This window comes from Bombus vancouverensis, chromosome 3, assembly GCF_051014615.1.
Source record: "Bombus vancouverensis nearcticus chromosome 3, iyBomVanc1_principal, whole genome shotgun sequence".
NCBI lineage: Eukaryota > Metazoa > Arthropoda > Insecta > Hymenoptera > Apidae > Bombus > Bombus vancouverensis.
In genome coordinates, this window is record NC_134913.1 from 19,935,696 (window position 1) to 19,963,515 (window position 27,820).

Sequence of the window (27,820 nt, forward strand, 5' to 3'; positions counted from 1 at the left end):
ATTTCATTTGTGGGAACGTTGCAACGAACGTAGCAACGTAAAATAATAAAATTCGAATACAGAGAAATTCTTGCCGACAAAGTTTGACGGTTTCGACGAACGAGGGCCAAACTTTGACGTACAATTAGATTCGTTTCGCGTAGCACGGGCTGCCTCGATTCCTTTATTCGCTCGACGGCTGAAAGTTTAACAACGTTAAGCAGCTTCCAGAGCAGCTGCTCCATCGACGTGTCTACGCTAACGGTCCGGTCGGTTCCTCGCCGACCTCGCGATTCAATTACATCGCCGAACGTTTTACGCGTTCGCGAAAGCTCGGTCGCGTTATTTACCACTGTTATTAAAACGATCGCGCCGAGAAAAAAGCCGGTAATTTTATTTCCGCGCTTGTCCAACGTTTAACGAGGTAAACGAGAGAACGAAAAGCGTCTGCGTGTCTTTCGCGTAACTGCCTCGCTTCGTCCCTTTTTTCTTTCTTTTACTTTTACGTAATCAACGCTAATATCGATAATACCAAGCCGAGTTGCGAGAGTTGAGCCGTCGATAGCAGAACCGCCGGTCGTTTCGTCTCGCTCGATCGTGTCCGATGACGATATCGATCAACCTGGCGTGCACGAGTTTAACAAGCGAACCACACCGGCGAGTACGAACGCGATACGCGAAACCTGCCATCGACCGAAATTCCAATTGTACGCATCGTCGATACTATGGCAGGATGCGGTGCGTTTCATACTCTGCGAGTTTGCAACGAGAACAGCTGGTTTAATTACGCGAATCGCAAATAGAAACGGCAGGAGTTTGGGAGAAACGGAGATCGAACACGCTAATTAGCCCTTTAGGTTACGGATTCGAACGAGAGAGAGGAATGGAAGAGACGAAATTTATATCGTGCTACGGAATATAGACGGTCTCTCGGTTATCCACGTTTTTGTCTTCGGCAGATAGAGAAGGTGTAATTGTCTCGAAAGCGGGCACAGCGTGCCACGATTCCGACGCTGGTAATTAAATGGACCGACATAATTGAAATTACCTAGCCGCCGTTCCCTTTCCAGTTTCACCTGGTCAAATACAATAAGACGGAAAGATACGAAGAGACATCGTTGTCCTGGTTTCCAGGATTCCACTTCCGTCCTGAAATCGGCCGCCTCCACGCTCCTATCCCTACCTCGTCGAATCGACCGCTGCGATCCTATACTCGCGCGTATCGAGAACAGAAGGAACGAGCTCTTTTCTTGCTCCATTTCGTTTTTCTCTGCTTCTGTATATTTTTACGGCAACTTTAAGTTCGAATCGCCGCGACATTTTTCCTATCGTGGCAGATTAAATTGGGAAATATCGTCCGATAAATCGGTCACCGGCAGCGACGGTATCCGCTACAGGAACATCGATTCGATGCAAGTCGAACTTTCATAAATATTTATGGAAATGGACGGTTCCCGCTACGCCCACGCGGATGTAGCTCGTCGGCCTTAACCCACTGACGCTTTCTCCCTTCCGATGGCTTTCGGCAGACTGCGGTAAAAATCGGAGCTGCCGCGTATATCGACTAAAGCGAAGAAGGCAGCGCTAATCTCGTCCACCTAACCGGTCACCGCAAATTGCCTTCTGCTCCACCCCACGTTTCTCCTTTTGCTCGTTTCTTTCCCTTCGAGCCACCGGCTGTTGCTCCGTCTCGAATCGACGTTACATAGTCCGGTGGCACTTGGCTCGTACGGCTCGTAATTCGAGAGAGCATCGTCCTATTCGGTCGCCGTTTGGCAAGAACGTTCACCTCGAAGGCGGTGGAGCGATCGAGGAACAGGAAGCACGATGGTCCAGAGAGCAATTCGGAGTGTCCTGGGAAAAAAGGCTAATCGATTCGCTCGGAGGCGCTCGATCGGCGAGCGACTTTCGTTCGCGAGCTTCTCGATCGTGCGCACGGATGGAAGACGGAAAAAGGCAAAGGGACGCGCAACGATCGGCTAATAACGGAGCCAGCCGTATCGTCGATGAGTTTCGAGACGATACAACCGAAGAAAGTTCGGCGCGTTGACGCGATCCTTCGACTCGAACATCTCTTCCGGCAAGTTTTTGTCCACGCCGCGAACATCGCTGGCCTTCGTTTCGGAATTTAAAACGACTGGCGAACCACGAATCGGGAGAAAAAAAAAAACGCCAGAGGACAAAAGATATCTGGCGATTGTCTTCCGTCAAGTTGGTCGTTCGTTGCCCGAGAAATTATCGTATCCGGCCCGATATCGTTCGCCGTGGACGGGGTTCGAAACGGTCCATGGTCGATCGTCGAGTTGGCACGAAAAGTCGTGAGAATGCGCCTTTTCGGAGGAACGGAGGGCGGGGGAGGGAAGAGGGGAGAGAGAGCCGCGTCCAGATCGGACAAGAAACCCGATGGACTGGTTCTTCCCTTTGTTTTTATCCTCGCCGCATCTCTTTCACCGGAGAAGCGGTTTGTTTGCTCGAATTTTAATAGCTTCTCTTTGTCCCTCCCTGCTTTATTCCCGTTCCTGGTAGACACCTCGCTAGGGATCGAGGGAGCCGCCTCTTCGTGTACCCCGAGGTCCTCGCGCGTCTCCGAGAAACGTTTATGCGCCGAGAACATCTTCATCGCGTGACACGACTCTAGATAAACGGCACCGGTGTTCCTTCGTACTCGACGCGACGATCCGATTTTCTTCCTAAAAATCCAGTTCCACCGTGTCTATGTAATCGTTTCGATCGACGTCCGTTCCGCTACTCGCGAGTCCATCGTCGAGCAAATACGATCCGATGTGTCCGATCGTTGTTTGTTGTTTTAATCCATTTTTCGGTTAGTTTGTCGGTGATAGAGGACGCCGAAAATTATTTCGTTCGTTCTTGAATATCAAGAGCGAACTCGACTCGATCACATTTCGTACGGTCCGATCACTTTCGGTCCACCGGAGCGCCGCGTATTTCCAGTTCGATCGAAACGCGAAGCGACGTCCAGCCGTAATTCAATTTACGAAAAACGCATCGAGCATCTTCGATGAGCTCGCGGTCCAGCCAACGAACATTTTATACTGTACGCGTGAAAGTGTATGTGAGCGTTGAAGGACGTCCAGGTCTCGGTTGATTAAAAGACAGATTAAAAGCGTTTAGAAGTTATTAACAGCCGTTGGAAGTGATCAGAATTGTGACGGCATTCGATCACGGAAATTTCCAACGGCTTCGCGTCACGAAGCGCTACACCTTCAAAGCCGAAACGTACCATCGATATCCCTATGGTTCTTTCGCCGAATATTCGGTAGAATACGCGACAACCGTCGCGATCTTCTAATAAACGCGCGCGTAGCGTGGATATCGAGGGGCAACGAAGGAAAGAATCCGTTCGGGTTTGAACCTAATGTGCGAATGGTGAAGAGAAACGAGTCGTCCACTCTTGAGTTCGATTAATCGTAGCTGTTATTAATCGTCGTTAAGCGTCAACCGTTGTTAATTGTTGTTAATTGATAGAGTCTGATAAACGTTATTGGTTGTCGAACATATTCGAGGGTACCTTCGGTAGCTATCACGACCTATCCACCTCAGATTCATCATGTTGAAGTGGTTACCACTTCTAAGAAAACTCTACATCTGGTCTTTTTAGTTTTCTCGAGCACCGAAGCCATCGACAGCGTGTAAACAAAAGACTGCGACGAAGACAGACCATAAACGGTAGACAGGCGACGTTGGTTTCGGGCTTTTCGGTTATTGGGTAACACAGCTAACGTACGGATCTGGATCAGCTCAAATTGTATTCTTACTTATAATTACGCTTCTATTTAAATATATCTTCTACTTTACAATTTATCCACGAGTTTCTCTGTTTACACATCGAATAACCTGTAGGAGGTTGAACGATGAGATTACTGGTAGGTGAAATCGTTAATGTATTTAAAATTGTCAGTACAATGTCCTAGTCGCGAAACGGTGTGCGTAACGTCGTTTGGTCGCAGTTTGTAATAATCCGTTTGCGATCGCGTCCGTTTATAGTAGTCGGGGGAAAGTCGGAAGATTCAAATTTGTCTTTGTTTTACGGTTACACGAAGCGGCGACGTTGTTTCGCTCGGAGTTTGTTTATTCTTACATTATACGTAACCTAACGAACTTTATACTCCGAAGCAAAACAACAACACGATTTGAATCGAATTCTAACTCTTGTGCCGTTACAAACCTCGACACATCAGAAGCGAGTAGGTTGTCGAATCCTTCAGAGAGTAACGTACACGTAGAGCCGAATAATTTGTAGATAAATTTTAAACCATTTGTTTCTCAAAATCCTCTCTATACCTTAACAATTTCTACGCGATCTATTTTCGTCGTCGTTCCGAGACATGAAAGTTCTCGATATGAAAGTTCACGTTGATAAAAGCAGGTAGACGCAAGAAGCTTGCGCAACATCCTCTTCGCGAGAGAGATTCGTTCCTTTAATGTTCCACTGCGATCACGAACCTCGAACAACAACTGCAGCTTTTTAATGGTAGATACGACATTTGATAATAACCACGTTATAGGTTTTCGGAATAATTAGACGCGTTCTATTCGCTCGTCGGAATTCTCCAGGCTTTTAGACCATCCGCTGCTTCTTGTCACGCGCAGGGCCGCCACCGGATGCCGGAAGTTGGGCAGCTCGTGAAATTAATCTCGACGTTGCGCACAGCGAAAGGCAACGCGCGTGGGATCGCGATAATCGTCTTGCAAATCTCGAAGAAATTCGTCGGTTCTTTCATTCCGCATCGCGTTTCGTTTATGTATTTCGTTTGGGAATTTATTAAGGGGAAAAGGTATCCGGTGTTTGTTTTAATAACCACTTTAACGGTGTAGTTGAAGATTTCCCACAAATATGTCGGTATAAATAACACAAAAAGACCTGAACCACTACGCGACGTTGTCGTCGCGAACGAAAGCGAAAGCGTAGTCGAACGTTTGTTCGTGAAATTTGTAAACGTCAAAGCGTGGAACAAATACCTGACGGGATGACGAATATCGTGGTCACGGGATCGCCAACTTTGCGGATCTACGCGCGCGCGCTTAGAATGCAACGGTGCACGACGAACGTGGAAGGAAGATTGGTTTTCCAGGTGCGTGCAAGGAGGTCGACGGTACAATGGGCCGAAGAGGCGCTCGAAAAGAGGCCGAATAAGATCCCGTCAGTCGGACGACGTATGAACGCGGCGACACGATCTCCGCGGGTAAATAGAAGGAAACCGGAACGCGAGAAACGAGGCAGCGACGTAGTCGATCCTATCGGTCGGGAAAAGCGATAAATTGGAAGAAAGTGGAAAGGAAATCCGTGGTCGTTTACACAAAGCAATGCGTGTAACGTTATCCGATAGCCAGGTTCCTTCTCTTACTCGTTAATCGACCGTTCTACCAATCGACGGTTTAATTACGTCCGATTACCGATTTACTTGGTTGCGTTCGACCTACTTTTCCGCAGCGACACGTGACAACCAAAGACGCGTACGGTAGCTTCTACGATATGGAGAAGTTGTACGATCGGTCGAGTGCGAGAATTTACTCGTCGTAAATGCCCGGACAAGCAAATTGACAGAAGCCGGAGAAAAGAAAAGCAGGTAATCTCGATGGAGGCGGCACGCGGTATCTTCGATTCGCATTGGAAAACGTGGAACAGCGAAGCACGCGATCTCGTCTCGTGGAATAGGTATTTTGCATGAAATTGCCGCTTCGACCGCGAAAGCGGAATTCCACGGAGAATACATCTCTGCGAGATTCCTCGCGTGTCGCTACTTCGTTTCTAGAGCTTCGTCGGACGGATATCGGCGTCGTGCAACGCAAGCTGGTTCCGGTTGGGGCGGCGGGAGGGAAAATCGAAGAAGAACAAAAGGGAGGAAAGGAGGTGGGGCGGATGTCCGAAGGGTTGGAAGAAAATACGTATGTAGATATAGGAGTAGGTGTTTGCCGTTGCGATCGGTTTCTAGAAGAACGGTGGAGATACACGGTGCCGGAGGATGAAAAACGAGACGCGGGTAAACGTTATTGCACCTCGGGAGGCCTCGAGGAGAGATACATCGAGAAGAAAGCGAGTTATGTTTAGCGCTCGGAGTACGCTCGTATAAAGTAGCTCCTCGTTGAAACCTACGAGCGATAAAAATCCATCGTGCCGGGATAGCGATATACGGCTTTCCTATCGAATCCAAGCTTTACAGTCTGTGCACGTACCGCGTGCACCGGGTGTATCTTGTTCCGACCAAAATTACAAGCCCCTTGGTTCGCGCCGGTTCCTCCGAACGTCTCTACCTTCCTTCCCCCGTTTAAATCTCCATGGCGATTCGAGGCAGTCGATGGTGGAAATAATTTCCAGCCGATTGGTTCCGGAATGCAAACGACGCGCACGTCGACGTTCCTCGATCGATTCGATGGTTAAAGCGCTACCGGATTTCATAGCGTCGTGTAACGGGACGGGTTGCGATGCGCCGATATGCAACGATGCAACAGCGTCGACGATACGATTTTTTGCTCCAATAATCGCCGGCGTGGGATTAATTCGCCGGGCGCATTTACAATTCAAAATCGCTTATTCGCCGGTGGCGTTCGATCTAACGGAGCGTAAAATTTCTCCATCGAAGATCGGATGCCACTCGACGGATCGGGCTGTCACGTTCGACTTTCTAGATTCCTGTTCCTTTTTTCTTTTTCTTTTTCCTTTTACCCTGCCCCGTGGCTACCGTCTCGAAAGCGGACGAGAGAACCGGAACGTTCAGCGGCGACCATTTGCGAACGATCGAAACGACGCTTCCGTTTTTCTCCGCTTCGCTTCATCGCGAGAAGAGCGAACGACGTACGAATCGACGAATACGATTGTCTCGTCGCCTCGGCTCCTTTCCAATACTTTCCGATACGTAAGTACGTCTTCTACGAAAAGCGGTCCTTCGACTCGAAGGAAGCTCTCTGGCCGATAAAAAGATTTATACTGGAAACCAGGTCAAGCGGAACGAGTCTCTGTCCAAATTTCCCCCTTTGTCGCCCTTGTCGTTGCCGTTTTCGAGCATCGCTCGAGACACGACCTCGCGATACGATACAGTCCGTCTAATTGATTCGAGGGGAGCGGTGCACGCCTTCCACGACGATTTGGTATGCAAATACGCGGCGCGGCCATTTCGATTACGTCCAGACCCCGAGAAAACCTGTTCCCGGATCTGTTCCGGGACGGGTTTCCGTTTCCCGACTCGTTAAGGCGACAACCGCCCCACAACCAGAAAAGTGCATAAGCCTGTCGCGGCCTCCCGTACTCCTCCTTATCCCTTTCTCGTTTATCCGCCGTCGTCTTCCGTCTTTCTGTGTTCCTCCTCCCATTCTCTCTCTCTCGCTCTCTCTCTCTCTCTCTCTCGTCCCGCGACTTTTAAGCCCGTTTTATCGCTACAGATACCGCAGCTCCATTACCGAACGCGGCGTACTTCCCCGAAACCTACTTTTCACGAGGTCGCCTTCGCCTCTCGGGTCTCGCGTGCCGCCCCCGAGGATCTACGCGGCTCCGATTCGTCTCGAAATTTTGCAGTCCGACGAGAACGCTGGCCAGCTTTTTTGCTCGCCGGTCGCGTGGTTGTTCTCGTTCGAAGCGGCAAGGACGCAACGTAACGGAACGATATAGAGGCGAAACGATGGTTCGCAAAGATTAACTCGTTCGGCTACGAAGGCCAAGGAGCACTGTGACGCTTACCGCTACGAGAAAAGATTCGTTTTTCTTTTTTTTTTTTTTCAGAGCTCGTACGTTAAACTCGCAACGACTAAACGCTCGAGGAATGATTCGATTCGGGATAATGGAAATTCGATATAAAATTGACATCGCGTTATCTCGGGATATGCCCTTAAGCGATCAACGAGGAAACGAGAGATAGTTACGTCGGTGATATTCAAACGAGGAATCGCGAAACGAGAGCGACGCGCGCGAATCGGACCACGTCGTATCTGGCCGAGTTAAACGAAAATAAAAACCGCTCGTATAATTCCACTTGCCGTTTACAATTGCTCGCGGGGTTTACGCGTCGAATCGTTCGAGCGTTGGAGTCGGACACGCGCGATAGCTGAACGGAGCCCGATTTGATCCGACGATTTAATTAGCAAGAGCCCGGCGGCGCCGAGACAAATCAGCGGATCCAGCCTGGCAATTTTGCGCGAAAGACGAGCGAAACGTCGGGCGCGATTTCGAGATAATCGTCGACCGTGCTCGTAGAGAGACCAGCGGCTGGGGGTTTTGCGGCGGTACAGCGCGCGTAACGTCTGGTCGCTGGCGAAGGAGAAGAAAAAAAAAAGCATGGCAAAAGGAAGGGGAGGAAACCGTGGACGGTGTACTACGGCGAGAATGGCCGTATCGCGCGATCGAACGCGCACAAAGCCTCGACAATGAATTACAATGCCTGGTAACGCGTAATACCGAGAAATAACGCGGGGGTCAGCTCGTAGGCCGGTCGTAAATAATAATAGAGTTAATGCAGCGTCCAGCCGTTCTTGGATGATTTATCAAAGCGACGGAGGACGCGGGAGTAGGTACCCACGTATTCGCATGGTTCGCTACGGGGACCACAGCGTGGCGATAAATCCGCATTTTCGCGGTCGATGTCGTCGAGCAAACGAGTGAAACAGAGCCACCGAGTCTCGCCAGAAGAAACCGCAGCGGAGAAACGCGGTTGCTACGGCATCGCTGAAAATATCGTCGTCACCCTTGACGGAAGCAAGACGCCACGCGGTTGGACGTTGCTCAGCCGCGTCTTAAATTTTGCATCCGCCTCGGGACGGGATCACTGGGTCAAGGACGACGAACGACGTTTATTCGCGCGGCCGTCTCTCCGGCCGATGTTATTTACTCTCGAATCGTATTTCTGCGTGTCGTGGGGGCCGACGGGGTCGAGGTCGACGCGGTTACGATTCTTGGACGCTCGCCTCGAGTTTGGTCTCTGGCGGACAGGGAGGAGCGTTCCGCTCGGTAGTTGGGAGTGGAAAAGGCGACGGTGCTGTAGGATCGGAAGCCGTCTCCTCCTCGTTGCTGAGACCTCGGTGATCCCTCTTTCCTGCAATCCGATCTTCGCCTTTCGCAAATATGCTAATACGATTCGAATGGTATAGCGTAAGCAATTTTACGTATTCGAAGACGGTGGACGAGGAAACACGAAAGGTAGAGTGGATAGAAACGGAAGGGGGAATAAAGAGAAAATGCAGATTCGTGGAGACGGGAAGCAAAGACAGCGACGGTATTGCAGCCACGATTGCGGCAGCTGTGGATCGCGGTTCGTTCTCTCCCACAGCACGTCGTCGGAGAGTGGGTGTTCGAGAGGCAGGAAAAGTGAAAGCCATGGCGCGTAACGATCTAAACTATATCTCGTTTTAGCGATACGAGCGGTCGGGAGAGACGAAGAGGCGAGAGAGTGAGAGAGAGAAAAGAAGTCGGGCGAAGGAGAAAAGGAGAGGCAACTATCTGCACTCTTGAACTATCGAGACGAATGTAGACCATGGCAGGGTGTCGCAACTGTCCGTCTCCTTCACCGCCTCCTACAACACCTCTTTCTTCCACGTTGAATCTACCTTTCGTCGAGGCGTCCCTATTCGCTGGAACTCTGAGAAAAGGCGAATAATCGACGGGAAACGAGACTGCCGCGTCCGTTGCGTAATCGGTGCGGCATAATTGCAGCCTGCGCGAGGAAAGGAACAAACACCAGGGGCGATCGTTCCTTCGAATCTCGTTCGCCGCTTCGAACCTCGTAAAAAATATTCACGAGCGCGGGCAATTTGCGCGCGAAACGTTTTCGACCGACTAACGAGAGGTTACGAGTACGCGCTGACTCGCACGGCTTCTCCGCCGGCTATTCGGACACGCACGTGCGCGTAACAAAGGAGATTCGCACGGTCCGATTACGAGCTGCCTTCCGGACGTCCAACCAGCTGCACGTTGACTTTCTCCATCTTGCGACCAATTTGTCGTCTTATTCGGGAAAATCGATGTTCGCAAACAGGCGGATCGATCGTTCTCGCGTGGTCGAGCGGGTAGACCACGCGGATGTCGGCGGTGGTTTAAACGTCACGACGATATCGTCTATCGGGCGAGCGTCTATGGAACGGCCAACGGACGAAAGGAAGTCTCGAACGAGCGAAAGTTGGTCGACGGACGAACGTTCGAAGGAAACAAAAGCGGCGAACAAAGACGCGGTACGGACGGCGAACAAACGAAAGAGTCGCCTCCGTTCGTTTCGTAGCTGTGTGGCGCGTACCGGCGTATCGCGATCGCAATTATGCCGCGTTCTCTCTTCGCGCGTCATCGTCGATGCCGTCGATTTCCCTCGATGCGACTCGCGCGGCAATTAACGCCGCCGATCTGTCCCACCTCGGCGAGAGAAACCAGCACGGCGCCACGTCCGAACGCGCGAAAGTGCCAGGACGCGGAACAAAGATCGAGAAACGACGGATCGTGCCTTTTGCTAAATGCTCGTCACGGTACGCGACGGACTCTTACGGCGACTGCTATAGCGAAAAAACATATTTCACGCAAAAGACGGCCAGCGGCGGGGATAACCTTTTCCTCTTTAAAAGCTTCTTCGTTCGCCCCGTGAAAGAAGCTTCGCTATCGGCGAACGTAGAGAGGCGAACGAAACAACGTCGCTCGGATAGAATCGCAACGCGCGTTGTTAAACGCTATCGAGCTTATCCAGTTTATCTGCCTTGGCAGGAGCTAGCGCACGCGAGCACGCGCCACGTCGCGGCTAAACGGACAAGATAATGTAGAGGGAAAGAGATTTAACGCGGTGTCTGGTGTGCTCGAGTAATACAGGAATCGATCGAACACGAGTCCCTCCGGTTATTTACGACCGTTTGGCAGCGGCGAATCCGCTCGATCGAGACTCGATGCGTACGTCCACCGATGGCATCGCCGGCGATAGATCGACGAAATCGAAAGCGAGCCGTATCGAAATCGAACTGGCCGCCGCGTACCACACGCGATCGACGATTATAATTTCCAGCTGTTGGAACGTCTTACGAGTCGCATCGGTGCTCCGTTACAGGTTGCAGAAATATCTGGACCGTACGGAGCGGCGTAAGCACACGCGGAGAATCGCGCGATTATCGCATCGTAGATGCACTTTCATTGGCGATTCGAAAGCGATTCGAACAGCACGCGGCAAGCGTTCGACCGAGTTCTCGAGCGTCGCTTTTCCCTCGCTCGGTTGCTCCATTTACTCCTCGTGGAAAGAGAGAAAGAAGGCTAAAACGAAGTGGGAGGACGAGGCAACGACGATTATCGACGACGTACACCGGTGATCGATGGTTCATCCTCGAGATAGAAGAAAAACGAGCGTTTCAGGGTTTATTAAGGACTCGTTGCACGGCTATCGGCTCGCTAATTGGACGACGAAACGTCGCGACGACTATAACCGATCGTTCGTCAACCCCTGCGCTTCTCTCCAGCGTGTCCCCTCTCCGTCTTGCCAGCTCGATTATTCATCGCAATTAACGACGATTAATAACGACCGACTCACGTATCTTCTACACCATTAAACCGTAAATAATAAAAAGCTGACTCTGGCTACTTTATCAGCCAGTTACGGTCGTCTCCTCCGCCCGGATAATTGCCCGACGAAGTCTATTCGGGAAAGAACTGCCAAGATCAAGAAGCAGCGACAGTCGCCTCGCGTAACGTGTGCGTGGAACGCGCGATGAATACACGCGAGCGTACTTTAATTTGTTCCGGCCATTATTTAAGAGAGTCGTTTCCAAGCGCCGAAGCGACGATCTCCTTTTTCTGCCTTTTCTGGCCGGATCGTATCTCCGAATAAAGAGCGGAATCGCGATACGGCGCGCTCTTCTCATCCTCCGAGTTTGCGAAGCGCGTAGGCGCTAATTGAAAATTAAAAATTCATCGGCACCGAATGTTTCACAGAGAAGGGAATCTCGATCGAACGAGCGCGACGGGGAAGAACGGTCGGTGGGTGTCGGAGATAAGTCTCAAAGAATCGGAGCAATCTCGACGCGGGTCGAGCCCCATCGAGATTGCTCGGTACGCGAGAGATATTTCAAAGTTTAAATTAGGTTATTACGTCCTTCGGACTCGGTGCAGCTTCGCGAGAAATGGAATAATATCCGTCTCTCCTTTTTACGAATTTTATAAAGTTAGGAATCTTCGTTGGCGGACGTTCGATACGTTTTAATTTAAGCGAAACCGCACCGCGCACCCGCCTCCTCCCCTTTCCGTTCAAACTCGTTCTTCCGACAACATTCGGACACGTAGCCGTTGTTCCGCCGTGAAATGGCGGCTGAATATTTATACAGCATTGTTTCTCTTTCAAACGCCTCTCGAACTGGAAACAGGCGAGAGTTTCTTCGCCTGGCTGAAAAGAAAGCTGCGAGTATTCTGCAATTTAAATCGTCGGAGTGTGGCCGTTGTTTCGAGATTCGCTCGAAATCTCGTTGGGAAAAAATCACACGCAGAGACAGGAACGTAAGATATCGGTCGAAACGAGGAGCTTTGCGAAGTATTCGCGCGCGATTCTTCTCGCGGATCGGTGGCACCGCCGAGACCGCGCTGATTTATGCGAATAACTATCGTCGTTTTCCCTTTGATCGCGCGAACACGCGGGGCGACTCGACTAATCCGCGGTCTGGATTCGCGTGCACGCTCGTGTCCCATGGCCGAGAGTGGATAGAGGCAACGAGCCGTGACAGGAAAGCACGGAGGAAAGAGGCCGAGGAAAAAATGCGCGTGGATACGCGCGCCAAGCACGACGGAGATGGATATAGAAGAAGGCGCTGAAGAGGAAAAAAACGAGCATAGATCACGTATGAGGCAGATTGCGGGGTACTGGCCAATCATGGAATCAGGTACACGTGCAGTACCAGACGGTGTACCGTAGAATACGTCTTATTATAGAACCCATGGGGCTCCAGCGACCGTTCCGCCAACGAGAAGCGAGGATGCGCGAAACGAGGATAGAGACGGAACGAAAAAGAACGTCGGGAACAACGGAGAGGAGAAACGAGTATATTGCAAGGGTGTGTCTGCCGACCTACGAGGTCAACATTGTTACCATCGTTATTGGTACAGCTCTGGACGCTGGTCTCTCTCTCTCTCTCTCCGTCCGTCTGTCTGTCCGTCTCTCTCCACTTCCTTCCTACCATTTCTACTCCTCTCCTCTTAGGCTAGACTTTTCCAATGGACGCGATACTGCTAGCGACGATGCCGATTTCACAGAGAGGGAGCGAAAGAGAAAGAGAAACAGGGAGCAATAAATTTTGCCGGTCCTCGAGCGGTCCCTATATTTTCTTTATCCATCGCGAAACCGATACACAGCGGCGCGACGGCTGTATACGCGGCGCGTACAATGATACCTGGAAAAAGCGTGGGATGATATATCCACGGTGCCGCGCGATTAATTATTTGCTTTTTCTTATACCGCGGCGGGATTAACGCCGCTATCTACGCGTTGCTATCTAATTGGTGAACGCAACGGAAACGCTGGCGGGGATCGGAGCGCGGTAAGGCGCGCACCGCGACTTTCGATTCGTTCCTCGTTACCGAGATGCTGAACGTTGTCTGGCTGGCGCGTTCTCCGACACGCGATACGCTTCGCGCGATATTTTACTCGTAATTGAAACTCGACGAAAGAAAGAAGGACGGAAGCACGGGACTCGCTGCAATCGATTCGCCGCGTGCTGACCGATCGTCCGAGCTTTTACCATGACCCCGTTTCGTCCGAAAGTCGATGGAATCGAAAGCGATCAACTACGCGTGGCGGTGGTCGCTAGGATTTTTGCCCGATTAGTTACGGCTCCGTATTTCCATCGGTATTTCAGCGTACGACTCCTAGCAAATTAGCTTTCTCCTTATCTCCTATTCGATGCTTTTTATCGCAATACCGGATTCGTTGGCGAGCCAACGAGTCGTACGAAGGAAGATGGTCGACGATCCTCCGTACCTTCGATCTGCCATCCGCCTCCACCTGCGATACGTAGGTAGTAGGTTTGCGTAATTTCACGAAACTTCCAAACAACCGGGTCCCTATCGGTCGGACAACTTGGATGTACACGCGAGATAAACAAAAGCGAGCTCTACCGATCGGTATCGTGGTCCGTGACGTTGATTCTTGGTTACTCGAGGAGGTCGGATCATTTACCTTCCGTCTAGTATCCCGGGTAACATCGAGACGGTCGAGCGAAACGACGTCGTGCCGTCGTTAAACATTTTTTATGCCGAAAGATCGGTCGCTCGGCCGCGAAAGTACGTCTCGCGCGCATGCGATTTATCGTCCACGCGGCAAATACATAATCTATCATGGCAGATAAGCCCGGATTAGTTCCCTCGAGCCTTTATCCGAGTCTCGTATCTCACCGGTGCGCGATGTTCAACGTTCTTCGCTGCCGCGGACGTCCTCCGTCCTCTCGTTTCCGTCTCTCGACGCTTTGCTCCTCGCGTGGTCTCCTTCTTGCGTAATCGAACCGAAGGCGAACCGTCTACGATCTAGTCGAAACTTTCCATCGAAAGTTATCCTCGCGCCGTGCAAACTCCGAAGAACGGCAACCGCTGTGAGAAGATTTCCGAAATATTTTTCCGTCCGATGATTTCGACGACGCCTCGCGAAGCTTCGGATCGCTCTCGTTCGCAAACAACGTGGGAATCTAATTAATTAGCTGATTAATTAAGACGCGAGCGAAGACTCGGGAGAGGCTGCATCGAAAATAACGATGCAAAGCGAACGGAAAGCAAGCACGCGCGTTTGCGCCGCTTCCTTCGAGCGTGGATTCTGTTATAAAAGCCGGAACAAAAACTGTGAAAAAAAGGAGACGCGTACATGGAAGGCCAACGAAATGGAAATCGAGGCGAAAGAAAGCAGAGAAAATAAACTCTGTCGTCTATGGTCGATATCGTCGACGATTTTGTCCTCTTCGCTCGTCTGCGTTTACTCGCTAAAATTGCGAAAAAGCCGCGTAACGACGACGTTATATTCGAATACTATTCGAATACTCGAGAGGAAGCGGAAGAAATTTTTTGAACTTCGCTTCTCGCTACGTTGGCTCTATTTATTTCCGCCTCCCTAGGATACTTGTGCATTTACGCGACATTTAAACGTACGAGACTGCACGGGACATAGATATCCCAAAATATATAAAACGTGGAAGCTGCAATAACCGTTACAACGTTTACGAGGCGAAACAAATCTCTAATTAATGCCTGTTCCGTTTCTCCGGTTGCGTTTGGATAATTACGAACGAACATCCACGATCTGTTCGTTGCTTGATATCAGAACGTCCGACGTTCGCTACAACGATCGAGCGAAATCGATAATCGTAGCAGATCGTCTTCCGTGTGAAATTTCGACTCGGAGGAGAGCGATCGGCTGGAGCTGTTGGCGGATCGTTAAAAAGGATGCAGCGGCAGGAGCCACGTGCGACGAACGATCGCGTTAAAATACGTTCAAACTGTGTTACGCGAGATTCGTTGCGCGCGATTCGGTCGATCGAAACCTAATTATCTCGAATATTCTGGTACGCGACGATCGTTAAGTAACGCGCGTTAAGTAACGTCGCGACGTAACAAGCCTGTACGCGCGTATTGACCGCGAGTCGGCGAGATTTACGCGGAATTCGAGACGAACGTAACCCCGTGGGTACGCGTGCCACGACGCGCCCCGCGCAAAGACGTCGCTGCGAAGAAAAAGTAGGCCGATTAGGGTGGCGGAGGAAATTCAAGGTTAAACGGCGGAACGATCCAACGTACGTTGGAAGCGCGTGTAACTGTGTGGGTAGGTAAGGTCAGGCGAGACTGGCGCGCGCGGGCGAATAAAAGAAAACGGGAAGAACCTTCTGGCAGGGAATGAAAGCAAGGCAGTTCGAACCGCAGGAAGGTAATGGTGGCAGGTAGTGGTGGTGGTCGGTGGTTGGTGGTTGGTGGTTGCTGCGCCATGAACTTTAGTGGCTATATCGATTGTATGTGCAGCCGTGGAGCCAACCCCAGGCGCCTTCTGGTCTGTCGCCCTTGACTCCTGTTTCTAGACACACGACGGCAAGCCGAAAAGAGCACGGTCGACCGCCAAACCAACGAAAACCAAACGCGAAGGGTAAACGAGCCGAGATAAATCGTCGGAAATACGAAGAGGAGCAAGGCGACCAGAAGGAACGAGAAAATGCGCGCGCGGTGCCGCCGCAGGAACACAGAGGCGGCGCATAAACGCGATCAACGCCTCGTACGATCGTAAACACGCTCGCGCCGGCCGCGAAAACGAAATCCCGCAAACTCGTTTATCGTCTCTGTTAATACGTTGACTGCCACGCGTGTTTTCAAAGAAATCTCCGTCAGGCCACGCGTACAGCGGTACCAAGCGTTCTCTGCTCCCATCGATATTTTAGTAATGCGAGTCGTTCAAACGGTGGTCTCAGGAATGATCTTTCGTTTCGTTTGTTCGCAACGTTAAAACCACTAGCTGTCGTTGAATATAACGAAGGAAAGTGTGGTATAGATTGTTCCGACCAAATGGTTTCTTATGCCACCACAATTAGAAAAGGAATCAAATGGTACGGAAAACTTGGCATTCGATTCTTTCTGGGAATTTCTGTTGTAAACGCTTTGACGGTTTACAAAATTGCAACGAGAAAAAATATAAATGCTAGAATATTTTGACAATTATTAGTTGCAAAATTATTAAAGTTGTCTGAAAATACAAAAGATTCTTATCTTCGACGGAGTCGGCATAATATCGCCGTTCGGAAAAACGATTCCGGAAGAAGCATTAAACGCGCGTGCAAACCATGTTGTGCGAATAAAAGACGTCGAATGGACCGAACAAAGGCGCAAAAGAATTCGAAGAAAACAACAACTTATTGTCCAAAATGTCCCGACCAACCTCAACTGCGTATAGAATGCTTTAAAGTTTTACGTTCTAAATAATTTTTTTAATAAACCATTTTCGTATCTTTTATTAGAATTAACAATTAACAATTTATTACTATGGAATATCTTTTCAAACACCTACGACGATTCTTCGCAAGTAGTCAAATAAGCGACACCCGAATATGGGTTACGTGCCTGACCAGAAACTTTGCTGACGCGTTAAACACGGTCCGACGAGCTTGTGGCGAGCAATTTACGCGGATCCGCCGCCTTCGATTCTTTTCGAAAGAAACGAGCGATCATAATCGCACGTCGAACGGCGCGCGAGTGCATCTTCTCTTTTCTCGTAGCGGCGAACCGACGCCATTTCGCGAGCCGATGGTAGATCGCGCCGAGAAAGCTTGGCAAACTCGAAAGTTCGATTCCGGCGCATCGAAAATTTTGCGCGATCGAAGAGGCCTCGCGGACGCCATCGTTACTCTCCATCTGTACGCGCATCGAACGCCGTGGAAATCGTTTCGTCGATAATTGCTGCCAATGCCGAACCGTTCGAACGATCCGACGACCATTGTCCAGTCTCGTCATTCGGGTCATCGATTTGCGTCTATTTTTCGCGTCTCCGATACGCTACGCGTATTACGCGCTCTGCCCATTAACGCGCAACGAATCGATAGCGAATTCTTTCGTCGTAAGACGCTGTCGTTCGACCGCCGTTCCCGCGATCGTGGCAAAATGACAGCGACGATTCCTAATGGAGGAGTAGTAGTATAGAGGTCGACCTCGAGAACCGATCAAGGCACGGTACTCTAACGAGCACGACCTCTACCGAGATTAATTGGTTCATCGATCGACGAGTCGGCTCACGTATCGCGTTATTATGCGTGACACTTGCCGCGTTCTTTCGAATTCGCAACACGAGATAATAAAGGCGCCTCGATATTCTCCTTGCAACGCAACGACGGCTCGACGTTCTTGATTTCTCCGCGCCAAGTCGTTTCTCCGCCGTCTGGGTGGAAATAAACCGGCCGCTACCGCGCGATAAAGGACTCGTGCGATCGCGCCGACGAAATTTACAGTCGTTCGAAACGCTTATTGCGCTCAACCATCGGCGATAATCGAGCTTTTTACTCGAAACCCTGCAACCTCGACGCCGTTATCCGGCAAAAGTTAATTCGTATCGATTCGAACTGGTGCGATATTGTCGGGGAATGCGCACCTTCGTTGGAAAAGCGGTAGCGAAATCGTCGGAGTCGTTGCGGAAGAAACGGAATCTTTCGAACGGATCGTATTACGTTGATCCGGCGTGTAAAAACGTGCGATTGGTGGATCGTGGTGTACGGCGGGTTCGAGACACGAGCGTGGTGGCGTGCGTCCACGATGCAGTTGCAGCACGAAGCCGAGAAAAGATGCGGATCGTCGTAACCGTGGTCGTAATTCAAAGCTGGTAACACAAGGAACGACAGATACGATCAAGCCGTCGTTGGAACGAGCGCGGATGGGAAATGAAGACGAGTAAAATGGACTCGCTGGCATAAATCCCGCTGAATGCTCCGGCGATGCTCGTACACCGGGCAGCAGCGACGTTCTTCGAAAAACTTTCCTCCGAACGTATTCGCGTACCTAGGAGAACGGGGACGTTACGTTGGAAAACGAGGAACGAACACGAGGAAACGTATCCGATGACTATGGCTCGTAACCCGTGCGCGTTCGTTGACCGGGACGCGTTATACCTCGTAAAATCGCGAGAAAATTTCCGACAGATTATTTTACGCGCGTGCGACGCCGATAATAACGTCGTTTCTCGACGTGGCGAGCGTTTTTCCTCGAGCAAATCGATTCCGTCGGTGCGACTAAGATCGTGAGAAAGTTAAAAGACAAATTCCCGAAGAACGGTCGCTGCTGCGATTCTCTTCGATTCGATTCGGTTGGGTGAGAAGCGCGTAAGAGCACGTACGGGATATACGCGCAGTGGTCGTGCACGGTATCGTAAACGTCTCGTTACGGCGGACAGAAAAATCGCGATGAAAAGCAACACGACTGTAGCGAATCGCGTGCTTCTCCTCCGGCTACTCCGCGTTTTATCTCTCTCCGGTTACCCCGCGACGACGATTTCGTCGCTACTCTCGTATATCAGAGTCGGGCTTCGTGTGGGAGCGTCTAGCCGCGAAGATAAGTAATGCACAGTTTGCTCGGTGTCGGAGAGTTACGGAGCCGGGACACCTTCGGTGTACGAGTGTCGAGTCGGGCGAAGAAAAAGAAGCACCGACCAATGGATAGGTAGGAAGGGGTAGAAAGAGAGACAGCGAAAGGGAGAATCGAAAAGGACGTCTCTCTAGAGAATGAGCGAGTAAGACAGAGAGAGAGCGAGGGCTTCGAACCGTAGCCTGCCGGACCGTGCTATATAAGTCCCGAACGACCTTGCTGCTTTTTCAATGCAAGGACGACGTTCGCTCCATAGGGCGAGAGACCCCGAGAGAGAAGAGACGAAGAGAGCGCGCCAACCGTGTTGCAGCGATCCTTCGACGACCGCCAGCAACGCTTCGATCGCTCGTCGTTACGACGATCAACCTGTGGCTCGAAGCGGAAAAGGTTTCGTCCTTTGTCCCTCGATACCGGATGCAGATCCGCCTCCATAGTCGTTCGCATGGTGCGGTATCTCGTGTGTCCCAGAAGCTACTAAAGTGAGGGTGGGAGAGTATCAAATCGAAGCAACCGAACGGAAGTTCTCTTCGACCGGAACCTTGATCCGCGCGAATGGCCATCGTCCGTGACACGAAATGGAACGGTTTCGAGTTTCGAGCGTGTACGCTTCGTCAAGAATAATAGCATCGTATCTCTGGCGGTAGGTTGGCATGAGCGCGGCCGGAATCGAAGCCGCGTAATTGGAGGAAAGGGAATGGAGAATCGTAAAGCATCGCGGCAGAGGGATTCGCGATTTCCGAAATACACGCGCGGCTGCGTGCCGCGGCAAATGGAATATTCCGTGTACGCGATCAACCGACAGGATTTACCATGCCTTTGGCTATGGCGCGCGGGTTTACCGGCGATGGTCGCCGAGAAGGGCACTGCTCGTTAAGCGTACGCGCAGCGTATCCTGACGTGGAAGGAAGCACCGAACGCTACACGCTATATTTTCCTCCACTAATAGATTCGAAGGGTACGTTTCGCGGCGGCTGAAGAAACAGCCGCTTCGTGGCGCGAGCTTTCGTGCTCGCCCCGAGCGATCGCCGTTCCGCAAGTGAGAAGAGGTATTTAACGAATGTTTGTGGCAAAGTATCCCAGTGGATTAGGGCGCGCTGTACGTGGGATTACGCGAGAAGAACGCGTAAAATCTTACGTACGAGATCTTTAAGCTTGCTTTTATATTTGATCTTTCTCCGTTTTATATTCAACGAGAGATCCGATACTCTTACTTGGGTTATCGTATCGTAGCCCGTTGTGGCGTCCCGTAAGAAATATTCAATTACGCGAGAGGATCGTCCTTTTCTGGAATATACGTGGTAACGAGCGTCTCGTTTTCTTCGTTGCAGCCTGGTCCATACGGTTGACGAAGATGCCACGACGACGCATGGCGAAGAAAAACGAGAGCCGGCAATTTGCGGTGCTTCGTAAATACGTTTCCCCTAGTGCAGCGGAGTTTACATACCGGCGTCCGTACCGACTGCATACCGTCTTTGTGTACACAGGTCTTCATCCGGCGTGGAAACGTTCTTTTTTCGCCGCGGAATCGGATACGAGATAGCGTTACGTGGAAAGGGTGAGGTTCGTTTGAAGAGGCACGTCTTGGACGACGCTGTAACGAGCAGAATTCCCGGATCACGGTACGCTCGTTAAAGTAATACGATAAATCACGGAATTACCGATCGATTCGTTGCGTCACGCCGCTAAAGCTCGAGCCTCGAACCAAGCCTGGAAGCTTAGCCCAACTGCTGGCAGGTTTTTAACGGACGACGAAGACGCGAAATTTACGCCTCTTGTCCGGGAATAAGGAATCCCCGAACACGCCGGACGACAAACAACTCCCTCGTGGTCCGGACAAACCCGTCCGCCGCGTCTCGGTATTAAGGAACGATCTCGAGGATTAGTCTCGAGCGGATTATCGGCGAACTTGGCCGACCCAGTTGGCGAGTCGCAGCGGTAAGCAGCGCGTACGCGTGCTTCGAGCAAAGTTAACCACGCGTCCGTCGAACAGAAGCGGTTCCGTTCGCCTGGATAACGGCCAGGTGGACAAACGGCGAATAAACGATCCTCTCCAAGTAGCGAAGAACTTTCATCCGTGAAACGTCGACTCAACCAGCCGCCGTTCTATAGCCTGAATTGGTTTATCGCGTTCAGCTTCTTCCTTCAACGCTAATGGAACGCAACGTGCGAGTACGTAGAAAGTTCCTGCGCTTCGCTACGTCGGACATTTCGTAGAACCTTGAAAAGTATATCTATTCTTATTGCGACGACCGAACCTTATTCTGACAGAAGCAGTCGAGTCTCGAATACTAAGGACGCTGAGTTAATTCGGACTTTCAACGGTGGAAAGGAAGATCGAAGGAGAGTTCGATTCGAAGAAGACAGAGTCGCCGTAATCGCCGTTCCGATACGTCGATCGAATCGTCTCTTGGGAGCTTTCGATTCCTCTCGCAACATTATCGATGAGCGATAGCCTGCGATCACCAGAGACGCTCGTTACGTCATCATGGAACGCGCAGTTTCCACTATGAAACGCGCAAATGTGCAAAGTAATCTGTTCGCTGTTCTCTCCGGGCACCGTGGAATTTCGTTGGCCGGCGTTTGCTCGTAAAAGTGGACTAAACGCGTTCGAATGAAAATCGTTGCACGCGGTCCTAATTCGATGGCCAGGGGCTGTAATCAATGCGGCGGTGCGCGGTCGAAGCAGGTCGGAAAAGAACGGATCTCTCCGTCTTCCCTCTGCTCTTTCCGCCGCAGCGCGACCGGCACGTATATCGGCGTTAGAGGCAGAACACGTTCTCGAGGACTTGGCATTTGCCGAGGAAAAGGTGAACGTATGAAATCGGCCGTGTGCAGATCGGCGCTTGTTCGCGAGAACGCCGATTCCCGTCCAATCGGGACCTTCGTGCCACGCGAGGAGGGGCGATCGAAGGTGAGGACGATTAATCCTGCCGCGTGCGCTCGCCACCGCGCGATTATTTCGTAAGTCGAAGGACGATAAAGGTCGACTACGACTGTATTGGCGATCGAGCGCGCACCGAGCCTGCTGGCTCGTTCGTCGTAACGTCCAAGTTCGTTTCCACGACTTGCCATCGTTATCTCTTTAAAATATATTTGACGCGAGACATACGCGTTTCAGACGTCGAAGAGATCGTTCGCGACAAATAATTTATAACGAAAACATCGTATGCCGATCGTTGGAGGTCCTTGAAATTAAGCGACAACGAATTCGCACGATTCCTCGTAAACCGTAGTAAATTGTCGGAAGAACGTTGTCTTTTCACCAGCGAGAGAAACATCGCGTCGTAAATTATACGACGATGATACGAAGCCAACCAATGGTAGCGATAAAATGCAAATTTCCAGAGAAAAAGGCGACACGTAAAGAGGATAAAGCAGAGTTTATTAAAAACCGAAAGGCAAACAATTTCGAATGGAAATGAACGCCGTTCCGAAGCGATCAGCCGGTGAAACATTTCGGCTCGCGGCTACGTACGATGAGGCGAGAAAGCGCAACAATTAGTTGCCATTTTCAGATCACCGCTCTCCGCGGTTTTCGCTATCGTATCCGACACATCCACTTGAAACAACGAACAGCGACTTTTACTTTCTGCCTCCGCTATGCCGTCGCGTTTCATCTCGTTACGCTCCATCGAGCCTTTCGTCTCTATCGTCTCTTGGTGAAAGATTCGACTTCTCCGATCTACTTCTAGGGCATAGAGTTTCAACTGGGGTCGACGACGTTTGATAAAAATCTCGTCCTCGGATGCACGCGATGCTTTCGTAAAGATCACGGCGCAAGCTACACCCGTTTCTTTCGAAAGAAGAGTAGTAAATCGGCCAGCCTTTTTCCGACCTCGTTTCCATCCCTCTTTCGCGTTCTATTCCAACGCGCCATCTTCTCGCCTCCTTGTCTCGCGACCGACCGTTTTCAACGTCTTTCCCGCTATCTTCCTTTTACGATAGCCATCATCCTGCGCGCCTTCGTCGTTGTTTTCAATGGTTGGAACGGTGCTCGTGACGTTTATTTCATCACGGCGGTCCCACTAAAATCCCTACCGTCACCTCCCGAGGCCCCCTCCTTTTTTTCCTACTTCTCCTTTTCTTCCGTCTCGTGCTTTATTTTTTCTCTTACTCGTCCCTCCGACAGCCGACTGCGATTTTATGCAATTTCTTGTTTGACTTGAGCCGCCGAACGAAGCAAACAGGCAGTAATCGTTTTACGATTCTCGCAAATGAGTTCTCCAAAGTCGCAGGAGGCCTCCTGCCGCGTCTGTTCCTTCTTCCTTCTTCCCTTTCTACCTCTCTCTGTCCGATCGTCCTGCCCGCTTTCGCCTCTGCCGTTCCAAGACCCGTCCGACTTAACCAATTTCGTGCAAGTTTCGCCATCGTTTCAACGCGATCGCCGATCGCGCCGTTTCTTCGCCGCTACTTTCCCTAACGTGCTCCCTCCTAGTATCGTATCGAGATCGCAAATCGAGCCTGTCGCCACTTTGAAACGCCTCGGAAGAAACAGGAGCACGTTTGCCAATTTAATACGAAGGAACGTGGTAGACGGAAGCGGGTCAAGGCAAGAGCTCGCGAAGCGCGTTAAAAGCTATCTTTAACTTACCTACCATTCGTTTTCGTTCATTAGTCCGGAGAGCATTGATAATTGCGCTCGATGATAGTCATCACGGTCGTACCGAGCATGTATTCGCGACGTTCCTACGCTCGATCCTACCGAGAGAAGATTCTCTCGTTTCGTACTGGCGCGTCAGCTCGAGTCTGCCAATCGCAGCTTCCCTCGCGTCATCCTTCGTTCCTCGGTCGTTCGTCGCGATGTCTGCCTCTTTTCCAACGATCCCGTTTATTTGCGGAGGCCGGTTTCTTCCTCTCGTGTCGCCCTTTCCTTCTTTTCTTCTCTTTTTTTTCTGGTCTTTTTTTTTTGTCTCATCCTGACATAACTTAGCGATGCCCGCCATTATCGTAACTTACCAGTCGCGATCCCTCTCGTGGCCTCCATTGCCCTTTCATTTTTCTCCCTTGCTTCGACTTCCACTTCGGCTACGACTACTACCGATCGATATTTTATTTACCGCCCTCCGGTAACGAGACTACGCTCTTTTCCATTTATTTCGCATATTTTTCCCTTTCGTAAAAGCCAGATGGCAAAAGGCTGTCTATTTATGGCCGCGTGTGTCAAGGGACAGAAGGTCTTCGATGGATCTCTTTCGACCGACATACCGCCTTTTGCGAAGTGAAACACGCTCAACGCCGGTGCTTCTTCTCAGATGTCATCTGTTTCACAAAGCCAGAAACAATCTTTGTCGTTAATTTGACTTTGCTCTGGAAATGGCGACAGATTCCGCTAATCGTTCTTAACGTAACGTTGATAGAGAACGTTCGTCGTACGAATTAATCGTAGCACACGCTGTACAAATGATCGAAATAATATTAGTTCGTAACAGGGACGTTTACAATTTTATTTGACGTTCCTTACGTCAACGTAACGTTAATCGACAGTTTTGTCGTTAAAATCCTCCGTTCACTCTTTCGATCTGCGGAATAGACGGTACATTTGTATTGTACGCGTGAGAGTGAGAGAGCGAAGAACGAGCAGACACATGTGCGCGTCCCCTTCCTAGACTGTATGTCACTGTATGCGAGTGTATGACTAGAAGAAAGAAAACAAGCAAGCGAGTGTCTTCTAGTCCTTCAGAGAGTAACCCACGTGTAAAGCTAAACTTAATTAATATGTAAATAAAGTTCAACATTTTATTCTCTCCAAATTCTCGCCGTACCTTAACACGATCTTTCCGATAAATCTTCCTGTCTGTTTGTTGCGTAATCCAGTCGCGTTTGCGAGAATTCCCTCCACAGAGAGCCGTTAGGCCCGGATAGAAAGAGCGCCATCGCGCTTACAGCTTCAGCTGGCGCAAGTTTTTCCGGTCGCGCGAGCTTTTCCCTTCTTTCTCGCTCGCTTTCACTTTCGCCTCGCAAACGACACGAGTGCGTAGCAGATCGATACGAAACGCAATGGCAAGGTTACGCGAGCTTCCTCTTCGACGATCGGCCGTACCAGCTTCGATCGACCTTTCGCGCAGAGTTCGTCTAAGCATAAAACTCGGGAAAAAGTCGAGCTCTTCGTTTCTCGCGCAAAATCGAACAAGAGACAGATCGTATCGAACGAATCTATGCGTTTACAACGCGACTGATCGTGACGGTGTATCGCTAATTTCACTGACGGCCGACCACGTTGAGAAGACGTCTTTTCATCGATCGAACGAGCGTAATGATCGCGATTGGAAAAAGCTTCGCTTTATTACGCCGATCTTCTCTCTCTCGAGGGTACGACGCTCGAGGGTAGCGCAACGATTACGTCGCAGCTTGTTGCAGCAATTTTTTCTCCGCGTTTCCTCCGGTAACGCAAAAATACCCACCAGGATCGAGAAAGGTTGCAACCTCGCTCGTTCGTCGCAGTAGGTACCAACCTCTCTGACGTTGCTCACGTTCGATTCGCTTGATTTTCTCGCGTTACACGGTTTCCAGCCGATCGACGGATTTGCACAGTCATCTAGGATGATCCATCGGTACTCTTGTTGCGAACACTGTCAGCTCGATCGTCCTAAGTCGATGCGCCAGGAATAGTCAAGATACTTTCCTCTCCCCATCCACCATTTTTTCTCAATGAAGCGCCTCTCTTAACGCGTTCCCTCGGATAGCGGCGATTCGAACGTAGAACGCGAACCGAAAAGCAAGAGATGCAGAGGAAACACGTAGCGATGATTCGCATCGAGTTGATACGCGTAGAAAGTATCGCGGCGCGCAGAATAGCGTGCAACGCTGTACACAACGAAAGTCGGATATTCTCGGCGAGCGTGTCGAAGCACCGGCATGAGGTAAAGGCTCGACGTCGACGTAGAATTTCGGAAGATGGACATTTTCTCGAGCGTTGCATTCCGCGAGATTAGAATTCTAATTCCGCGAAACTAGTACGTGTTCTCACGCGGTAACGAGCGCTCCGAATAGATTAGAGAGGCGAAGCTCTAATCTCGACGGTTAATCTCCGATAATATGCAGTTTATGCGACGAGGAATTTATAATGGAGCGATGCGATCGTGCCCGCTCGCCGCTATTAAACAACGGGCGGAACCGATGCCGGTAGCTCCGCGTGAATCAGATTATTCCCCCTTTGACTTTGATGACTGGTCAAACTGTATCCGGGGGGATAGCGTTCGAACGTAAGTGGCCGCTCCAACGATATGTGCATTCGATTTCCATATAAATGCGGGCCCGCTGCAAATGGATTTCATAAAAGGAGGTACGGGTAGCCACAATGGACATTGTAAAAGAGAAAAAGAGAGAGAGAGAGAGGGACTAGGTCGCAATAAGTGTCGCATAGAGAGATATTGCCAGGCTTTCCTTCGTTCGACGATCAAAAGCTTCGATATCGATGGACGTGAAAATTATTCCATGAAAATTTGTTCGTTTTCCTGACTCGCGCCGAGTTTGTTGGAAACTGCGACCGTACGCGAAATAATATTCTCTTGGTCGGCAACATTCGACGATCGCGAGCAGACTCTCGAGACGAAGAAAAGAACACGAACGAGGGACAGTGAGAAGTCGTAGAATAAAAAGAAGAAAAAGCGAAGAAGTGGCCTCCACTACGGTCACGGACACCCAACAGCAATTAAAAGCAATTCCTCTTGGCAGTATATCACTCTTACGTGCACTACCGCCGCGGCTGCCCATTAAAATCGACCTTCGACTCCACCCGCCAGCAACAACGGGATCTCCTGTTGTTCCTGTTGTTTTCAAGAGGATCGTGTACGCCGCACGACCAGCCAACGTCCTCCAGCGAGCCGTATCGAGAGGAAAATACATCCCGAGAGAGCGCTTCACTTCGCTTCCTAACTACCATCGCGTAGAACCATACGCCGTTATTTCGTTGCCAAAGGAGAATCACGACGCGATGGATGGAAACCGAGGCGAAGAACGCCCGAAACCATCTACGCGCGTATTTCTATAGAACGCGCGTCGCGAACATAGCCTCGATTCGAGCTGAACGATCGCGCGTGGAAACCAGACGGATGTAAAAAGCAACGCGAGACCGCGAACTGTATCGTGAACTGTAGCGATCGTGCGAGAGTCCAAGTAACTCGACCGCGTCGCACGTGCGCGATTGCGCGTTATAAAACTCACCCTCGTTTGAATACGGCCATAAATCGGAGGGTTAGATCGTGATTTCACGGCGTTGTAGCCGTGTGACGAATAAACATAAATCGGCCGCGAATCCGCGAGTTGCGCTCCGAGAGGAGCCGAGCAAATGAGAAGGAAGAAGAAGCACGAAGAAGTAGGAAGACGTTCGCCGAGGCGCACACGTGGCAGAATCAACGTATTTAAATTGTAAATGATACCTCGGTTTGCGAAACTCCGCGTCCTTCGAAGATTGCTGCACACAGCAACGTTCAACAGAGTATCCTCTCGTCTTCGGGGGGTCTTGGCTTCTTTTCCCATCCGACGTCTGCGAGCCGGTCGACCCGAGAGGGACGTCGATCATGCGGTCACGCCAGGGAAACGCGAAAACCAGCGACCACGAGAAGAAGCTCTCTCGCATCTTCGCCGAGTCATCCGAAAGAAGTTCTTATCGCGCCAAGCATGAAAACGCGGGGGGAGAAGACCGTGCAGCGTTGCCTCGATAACATCTCGCTGTGCGTTCTGCCACTGCATTCCTCTCCAAAGATAAATACTCGTACGTGGAATTGGAAATCGAAGGTGGATCGGTTCGTTCCCCTTCCTTCCCGCGACTATTTGCTCAGACGGAGAAAAAAATATATC

The 27,820-nt window shown here is 50.6% G+C and overlaps 1 protein-coding gene across 1 annotated transcript in view; it reads right to left on the reverse strand.

Annotated features, from left to right (window-relative positions):
• LOC117153859 (uncharacterized) overlaps nt 1–27,820 on the reverse strand; it is an 86,536-nt gene that overhangs the window by 45,002 nt on the left and 13,714 nt on the right. The window lies entirely within an intron of this gene.